We start from the raw sequence: 9,370 nt of genomic DNA on the forward strand, positions 1-9,370 counted from the left end.
TTTTCTAGCTCTGACCAAAATGCAATGAGGAAATGTGGTTGGTGGGGTTCTTTGGTATTACTGAGCCTGAACCATAGTTTAACCAGATCAAGTTGGTAGCTGAATCTCAAACCAATGGTGTTATCATTAGCTACTAGGAAAGTTCTCTGAATGCTAACTTTTCTCCTATGCCAACATGCCTTCAGTTTAGCCAAGGAGTACTTTTAAGTACCTAGCACTTATGTTGAATGCCTTGGCAGTAGCTATATTGTTTGCTACCCTTTCTACTGATTGTCTTAGTTCTTTTTAATTTATTTGTGTCTGGGCTTTCTCTTTTTCAGTATGTTAATCTATGTGTCCTGGAAATGCTATAGATATAGGTCACTAGCTCTATATGATATAGCAGGTAGATTCCTGGAATATAGGTGACTTCTAACAAAGAAACACAGATTGGTAGAAGCAAAAGGTAATTCCTTGAAGTTAGAACATCCAAGTATAACTCTCACCTCCAATATTTATTACCTATATGACATTTAGCAAGAGACTTATCTTCTTAGGCTTTGTTTTCCTCTTCTGTAAGTAACAGTGGAAGATCTGATGGCCTCTGAGACCCATTTTATATCTGTGACACTATTTCAAATTGACTTTCCCTTCCCTCTATAATCCTCCTGCAAATATTAACAACTTAAATATGATCCCAAAAGCAAAAAGCAATTAAAAATAAGTACAAAGCAATAAAAAAGTGACATTATTGACAAAGATTTGTCTCTGAATTTTTCACAAAATGTTTCTTTTGGGGAAAACGTCTGTTTAATTTATTGACTAATGTTGGATTTCAAAATTATTAGATCTTATATTTATTCAACAATTAATGGGAGAAATCCTTTGCAAGCAAACTGGTGAACTTCTGGAATGGTAGTACCTTAGAAGAGGTACTGTCAAGAGGTGATGTTGAAGAAAAACATTTTTATTGAATATCAGGATGTGAAGATTCTGAATTTCTGGTGGAATTTCTCATTTTTCCCTTTAAAAAAACCCTGAGCATCATCAAATATAAAGCTGATCTCATATTTGAAAAAGGATCATCAATGTCAGTATCATAGAATAGCACCTGGAATACTGTTTTCTTCTGATCAGGTGATGCTAAATTCTTTATTTTTTTCTTAATGATATTCTTTATTAAAAACTTTTTAATTTTCAAAACATGAATGCATGAATAATTTTTAACATAAACCCTTGAAAAACCTTGTGTTTCAATTTTTCTCTCTCTTTCCCCCACCTCCTCCTCTAGATGGCAAGTAATCCAATATATGTTAAACATGGTAAAAACATATGTTAAATCCAATACATGCATACATATTTATACAATTATCTTGCTGCATAAGAAAAATCAAATCAAAGAAAAAAATGAGAAAAAGTAAAATGTAAGCAAACAACAACAAAAAGAGTGAAAATACTATGTTGTGATCCATACTGTTTCCACAATCCTGTCTCTGGGTGTAGATGGCTCTCTTCATCACAAAATCTTTGAAATTGGCCTGGATCTCATTGTTGAAAAGAGCCACATCCCCAGATGATGATAAACTCTACCTCTAGAACTCATACTAGTTCTATGTATGAGAGAGAGAGAGAGAGGTAATTTCAAGGAGACTGCATACCACTTTCTTAGATATATATATATATAAAACAAGGTCATCTCTGATAACCCTGGCAAGTTTAACATGGGTAAATAGTAAACAGGAGAAAAGCTAGTAGTGTAAGAAAACTTGGATTTAGAATGAATAATCTTAATCACAGCAATAATAATGATATTAATATGCATATATGTTTGTGCATGTATATGTGTATTACATATATATTATATATACACACATATATTATCATATATACCATTTGATCATCACCATAGATTAGACTTTCTCATAGTCAGAAACAACTTTTTTTTTAACCTTAAGGCAACATGTAACTTCAGGTCTTTCAGTTATACTTCAAAATTCTAAATATAGAGAGCAACCCATTTAAATATGAGGAAATTGAAGTTTAGAGAAGATATTAGATCCAAAGTCAAATGGCTAGTAGGAGATAGAGACAACATATAGAAGAAACTAAAATAAGGAATGAAAAAAATCAAAACCTATGATGTAAAGAGGTAGCTAGGTGGTATAGTGGATAGAGCTCTGGGCTTGCAATAAGGAAGATTTATATTTTCATAGGTTTAAATTCATTCTCAGACATTTGCCAGCTATGTGGTCCTGGGCAAGTCACAAGTTTAATTGCCTCAGTTCTTCATCTATAAAATGAGCTAGAAGAAAAAAAAAAGTGAACCACTCCAATATCTCTACCAAGAAAACCACAAAGAGTGGGAGACAAGTGAAAAAAATTAACAACAACAATACACTGAACATATAAAAGGAAAAAAGATGTGCCATCATTTTACTTAAACATTCAGTATACAGTTTACTATTAATACAAGCAGTAAGAGATTGGGAGTGTACCTGTGATTTAATAAATCTATGGAATTCCAGGATGAAGATTCCCTGTGGCAATGTTATTCAGCAATATCTCTTCAATTTGTAGACTTTGAGGTTTGTCTAGAGCAAATATTAGGTTTTTGTAGTTAGTATATGTCAGAGGCGGTATTTCCTCACTGTAAGACCAACTGTCTATCCACTGCATCACACTACCTGTCAAATAAAAGACATATATTTGTGACTTTTAGGATAGCTGTTCTGAGTATGGCTGTGTCATTTTGCATTTCAAACATCTTATGAAAAATAGATGGGATTTGTATACTGACCTGAGATGTGTAAGAAATAGATAAATCATTTAGTATTTCTTGATTTTCACCTTCAGTCTCTTGTAAAGGAAAAGTAGCACATTGCTATTTACCTTGGCATATCATAACTGAAATACCTTGTCAAGGGTATTTTTTTTTGTTTGTTTTTTATTTTATTTTATAATTATAACTTTTTTTTGACAGTACATATGCATGGGTAATTTTTTACAACATTATCCTCTGCACTTACTTCTGTTCAGATTTTTTCCCTTCCTCCCCCAACCCCCTCCCACAGATGGCAGGCAGTCTTATACATGTTAAATATATTATAATAAATTCTAGATACAGTAATATATGTGTGTAGAACCGAATTTCTTGTTGCACAGGAAGAATTGGATTCAGAAGGTAAAAATAACAGTTTACACTCATTTCCCAGTGTTCCTTTTCTGGATGTAACTGATTCTGTCCATCATTGATCAATTGGAATTGGATTAGCTCTTCTCTATGTTGAAGATATCCACTTCCATCAGCATACATCCTCGTACAGTATCATTGTTGAAGTGTATAATGATCTTCTGGTTCTGCTCGTTTCACTTAGCATCAGTTGATGTAAGTCTCTCCAAGCCTCTCTGTATTCCTCCTGTTGGTCACTTCTTACAGAACAATAATATTCCAGAACATTCATATACCATAATTTACCCAACCATTCTCCAATTGATGGACATTCATTCAACTTCCAGCTTCTAGCCACTATGAAAAGGGCGGCCACAAACATTTTGGCACATACAGGTCCCTTTCCCCTCTTTAGTATTTCCTTGGGATATAAGCCCAGTAGTAGTATGGCTGGGTCAAAGGATATGCACATTTTGATAACTTTTTGGGCATAATTCCAGATTGTTCTCCAGAATGGCTGGATTCTTTCACAACTCCATCAGTGTCCCAGGTTTCCCACAGCCCTTCCAACATTCATCATTATTTGTTCCTGTCATCTTAGCCAATCTGACAGGTGTGTAGTGATATCTCAGAGTTGTCTTAATTTGCATTTCTCTGATCAATAGTGATTTGGAACATACTTTCATATGAGTGGATATAATTTCAATTTCATCATCTGAGAATTGTCTGTTCATATCCCTTGACCATTTATCAATTGGAGAATGGTTTGGTTTCCTATAAATCAGGGTCAGTTCTCTATATATTTTGGAAATGAGACCTTTGTCAGAACCTTTACTTTTAAAAATATTTTCTCAATTTGTTACTTCCCTTCTAATCTTGTTTGCATTAGTATTGTTTGTACAGAAACTTTTTAGTTTGATGTAATCAAAATCTTCTATTTTGTGATCAATAATGATCTCTAGTTCTCCTCTGGTCATAAATTCCTTCCTCCTCCACAGGTCTGAGAGGTAGACTATTCTCTGTTCCTCTAATCTATTTATTATCTCATTCTTTATGCCTAATTCATAGACCCATTTTGATCTTATCTTGGTATATAGTGTTAAGTGTGGATCCATATCTAATTTCTGCCATACTAATTTCCAGTTTTCTCAACAGTTTTTTCCGAATAATGAATTTTTGTCCCTAATGTTGGTATCTTTGGGTTTGTCAAAGATTAGATTGCTATAGATGTACCCTTTTTTGTCCTTTGTATCTAATCTGTTCCACTGATCTACCATTCTATTTCTTAGCCAGTACCAAATGGTTTTGGTGACTGATGCTATATAATATAGCTTTAGATCAGGTACACTTAGACCACCTTCCTCTGACTTTTTTTTCATTAGTTCCCTTGCAATTCTCGACCTTTTATTCTTCCATATGAATTTTGTGGTTATTTTTTCTAGGTCATGAAAATAGTTTCTTGGGAGTCTGATTGGTATAGCACTAAATAAATAGATTAGTTTGGGGAGTATTGTCATCTTTATTATATTCGCTTGGCCTATCCAAGAGCACAGAATGTCTTTCCAATTATTTAAATCTGACTTTATTTTTGTGGCAAGTGTTTTGTAATTTTTCTCATATAATTCCTGACTATTCTTTGGTAGATGGATTCCCAAATACTTTATACTCTCAACATTTGTTTGGAATGGAATTTCTCTTTGTATCTCTTGCTGTTGCATTTTGTTGGTGATATATAAGAATGCCGAGGATTTATGTGGATTTATTTTGTATCCTGCCACTTTGCTAAAATTCTGAATTATTTCTAATAGCTTTTTAGCAGAGTCTTTGGGGTTCTCTAAGTATACTATCATGTCATCTGCAAAAAGTGATAGTTTGATTTCCTCATTTCCTACTCTAATTCCTTGAATCTCTTTCTCGGCTCTTATTGCCGAGGCTAGCGTTTCTAGTACTATATTGAATAGTAATGGTGATAGTGGGCAACCTTGTTTCACTCCTGATCTTACTGGGAAAGGTTGCAGTTTATTTCTATTGCATAGTATGCTTACTGAAGGTCTTAAATATATGCTCCTGATTATTCTAAGGAATAATCCATTTATTCCTATAGTCTCAAGAGTTTTTAGTAGGAATGGATGTTGGATTTTGTCAAATGCTTTTTCTGCATCTATTGAGATGATCATATGGTTTTTATTAATTTTATTATTAATATGGTCAATTATACTAATAGTTTTCCTAATAGTAAACCAGCCCTGCATTCCTGGTATGAATCTTACTTGATCATAGTGTATTATCCTGGGGATGATTTTCTGAAGTCTTTTTGCTAATATCTTATTTAAGATTTTAGCATCAATATTCATTAAGGAGATTGGTCTATAATTTTCTTTCTCAGTTTTCGATCGACCTGGTTTAGGTATCAGTACCATGTCTGTGTCATAAAAGGAGTTTGGTAGGACTCCTTCATCCCCTATTTTTTCAAATAGTTTATACAGCATTGGGGCTAATTGTTCCTTAAATGTTTGGTAGAATTCACATGTAAATCCATCTGGTCATGGGGATTTTTTCCTGGGGAGTTGATTAATAGCTTGTTCTATTTCTTTTTCTGAAATGGGACTATTTAAGCAATTTATTTCCTCCTCTGTTAATCTAGGAAGCCTATATTTTTGGAGAAAGTCATCCATTTCACTTAAGTTATCAAATTTATTGGCATAAAGTTGGGCAAAGTAACTCCTTATTATTTCTCTAATTTCCTCTTCATTGGTGGAAAGATCCCCCTTTTCATTTGTAAGACTAACAATTTGATTTTCCTCTTTCTTTTTTCTGATCAGATTTACCAAAGGTTTATCTATTTTATTGGCTTTTTCATAAAACCAACTCTTGGTTTTATTTATTAATTCAATAGTTTTTTTACTTTCAATATTATTGATTTCTCCTTTTAATTTTTGTATTTCAAGTTTAATTTTTGGTTGGGGGTTTTTAATTTGGTCTTTTTCTAGCCTTTTAAGTTGCAAGCCCAATTCATTAATCTTCTCTTTCTCTATTTTCTTCAAATAAGCCTCTAAAGATATAAAATTTCCCCTTATTACTGCTTTAGCTGCATCCCACAGATTTTGGTATGGTGTCTCGTCATTGTCATTATCTTGGGTGAAATTATTAATTGTTTCTATAATTTCCTGTTTCACCCAGTCATTCTTTAAGATGAGATTATTCAGTTTCCAATTACTTTTTGGTCTATTTACAACTAACTTTTTACTGAATGTAGCTTTTATTGCACTGTGGTCTGAGAAGAAGGCATTTATTATTTCTGCCTTCCTACATTTAATTTTGAGATCTTTATGTCCTAATATATGGTCAATTTTTGTATAGGATCCAGGAACTGCTGAGAAGAAAGTATATTCCTTTCTATTGCCATTCAGTTTTCTCCAAAGGTCTATCATACCTAGTTTTTCTAATGTTCTATTTACTTTTTAAATTTCTTTCTTATTTGTTTTGTTGTTTGATTTGTCTAAATCTGAGAGTGCAAGGTTGAGATCTCCCACTATTATAGTTTTACTGTCTATTTCTTCTTGCAACTCTCTTAACTTTTCCTTTAGAAAGTTAGATGCTATACCACTTGGTGCATATATGTTTAGTATCGATATGGCTTCATTATTTATGCTACCTTTCAGCAGGATATAGTTTCCTTCCTTATCTCTTTTAACTAGATCAACTTCTGCTTTTGCTTGATCTGAGATAAGGATAGCTACCCCTGCTTTTTTTTGGCTTTACCTGAAGCATAATAGATTCTGCTCCAACGTTTTACCTTTACTCTATATGTATCTCCCTGCTTTAAGTGTGTTTCCTGTAAACAACATATTGTAGGGTTCTGACTTTTGATCCAGTCAGCTATCCGTCTCCTTTTGATGGGAGCGTTCATCCCATTCACATTTACAGTTAAAATTACTAATTCTGTATTTCCTGCCATCATATTATCCCCAGATTATGCTTTTTCCCTTGACCCCCCCTGAACCCCTTCCCCAATATTTAATTTATAGACCCCCCTTGTGATGTGCAGCCCTCCCTTTTTTTTTTTTAGTATCCCTCCCCCTCCCTCCACGTCCCTTCCCTTATTCTCCTTTTCCTTTTCCCTTTTCCTCTCTCCCCTTTTAATGAGGTGAGAGGGAATTCTCTGAAAAACAAATATGACAATTATTTACTCTTTGAGCCTCTTCTGATGAGAGTAAGATTTACACAATGATTCTCCCCCTCTCTAAATTCCCTCAGATATGGTGTATTTTCTATGCCTCTTCCTGGGATGTAGTTTCCCTCTTTTTATCACTCCCTCCCCTTTTTCTGATACTACCCCCTTCCCTTTACTACACCTCCTCCTTTTTTTTCTTTTATATCAGTAAAATCAAATTATCCATGCGTACTTTCTATATACCCACAACAGAGATATAGTTCTCAAGGGTTCTGTGAACCTTTTTCTGTTTCTCTTCAGTCTTGTGCATGTAGATCAAATTTTTTGTTTAAGTCTGGTTTTTTTCTTAGAAACATATGGAATTCCTCTATTTCATTGAATGACCATCTTCTTCCATGGAAAAAAATGCTAAACTTAGCTGGGTAGTTTATTCTTGGTTGCAATCCTTGATCTTTTGCCTTATGGAATATCAGGTTCCAGGACCTTCTATCTTTTAATGTGGAGGCAGCCAGATCTTGGGTGACCCTTATAGTGGCACCTTGGTATTTAAATTGTTTTATTCTAGCTGCTTGCAGGATTTTCTCCTTTGTGTGGTAATTCTGCAGCTTAGCCACAATATTCCGTGGTGTTCTTTTTTTAGGGTCTATTTCAGAAGGAGTTCGATGAATTCTTTCAACATCTACTTTCCCCTCTGTTTCTATTATCTCTGGACAGTTCTCTTTGATAATTTCCTGTAAAATAGAATCTAGGCTCTTTTTTTGGTCATAGTTTTCGGGAAGTCCAATGATCTGCAGATTATCTCTCCTAGATCTATTTTCCAGGTCTATAGATTTTCCCAGTAAGTATTTGACGTTATTCTCCAGATTTTCATTTTTTTTTTTTGTTTTGTTTGACTGATTCTTGGGTTCTCAATGAATCATTTATTTCTATTTGTTCCATCCTGAATTTTAAGGAGTTATTTTCTTCATTCACAGTTTTTAGTTCTTTTTGTAAATGCCCAATTTCATTTTTAAATGAGTTATTTTGCTCTATTGAATTTTTTTCCATTTCCCTAATTTTTTTTGAGAATTATTTTCTTTTTCCAATTCAGAAATCCTATTTTCTTGAGACTTTTTTATCTTCTCCAATTCAGAAATCCTATTGTCTTGAGACTTTTTTATCTTCTCCAATTCAGAAATCCTACTTTCCTGTGATTTTTTTACCTTTTCTAATTCACTAATTTTGTTTCCCTGCATCTCCTGTGAATTCTTTATTTTTTCCAACTCCAATTTCATAGCTTCTCTTTCCTTTCCCCATTTTTCTTCAAACTCTCTAAGCTTTTTAATAGTCTCTTCAAGGAGAGAGTTATGTGATGGGGGGCAGGAATCGTTCCCCTTTAGGTTGTTATCTGCTGACTCTCTGCTGTTAACTTCCTCGGGGTTGGATACCCGCTCTTTCTGTGTAGAAGGAATCTATAGGTTTTTTTTGGCTTTTTACTCATACTTAAAAAATCTTTTGGGATCTGTCCCTGGGTCAGGAAATTATTTATTTATTTCTTTACCAGCTTCCTCCCAGACCGGATGGATGCAGCGGCCCCTGCGCCTGAGCTAAGAGAGAGCTCTGGGAGAGAGTTCCCCACCCCCTCCCTGGAAGTGCCTCAGAGGTGATCAGCACTGCTGTGCTTTGAGGGAGCTGTGTTCTAGCGGCTTCCCTGAGGTTTGAGACTGAACAGTAAAGGCAACTCAAAGCCTAGCCTATGCGTCCCGGTGGGGCGTGGATGTCTGCAGCAGGTGACGTGAAAAGCCCCTGCGCTCAAACTGGAAGTGTCTGCCAGAAACCGCGGTCCCTAGTTCAAAGGTTCCGCTTCTCTGGGACTTCCTGGGCTGAGTTCCACAGCCTCCAGCCGAGCAAGGCACTATGAGTTACCGCCCCGCCTACTTTTCAATCTCTTACCTACCCCCAGGTGAAAGCCTGGATTGCCTATATCGGCCACACCCACAGTGCCGAGATCTGCTGAGTCACCCCTGGGATCCGGGAAGATCTAATCTGGTTTTAAATTAAGTTGGCTT

Source organism: Sminthopsis crassicaudata, chromosome 3 (genome assembly GCF_048593235.1).
Source record: "Sminthopsis crassicaudata isolate SCR6 chromosome 3, ASM4859323v1, whole genome shotgun sequence".
Lineage (NCBI taxonomy): Eukaryota > Metazoa > Chordata > Mammalia > Dasyuromorphia > Dasyuridae > Sminthopsis > Sminthopsis crassicaudata.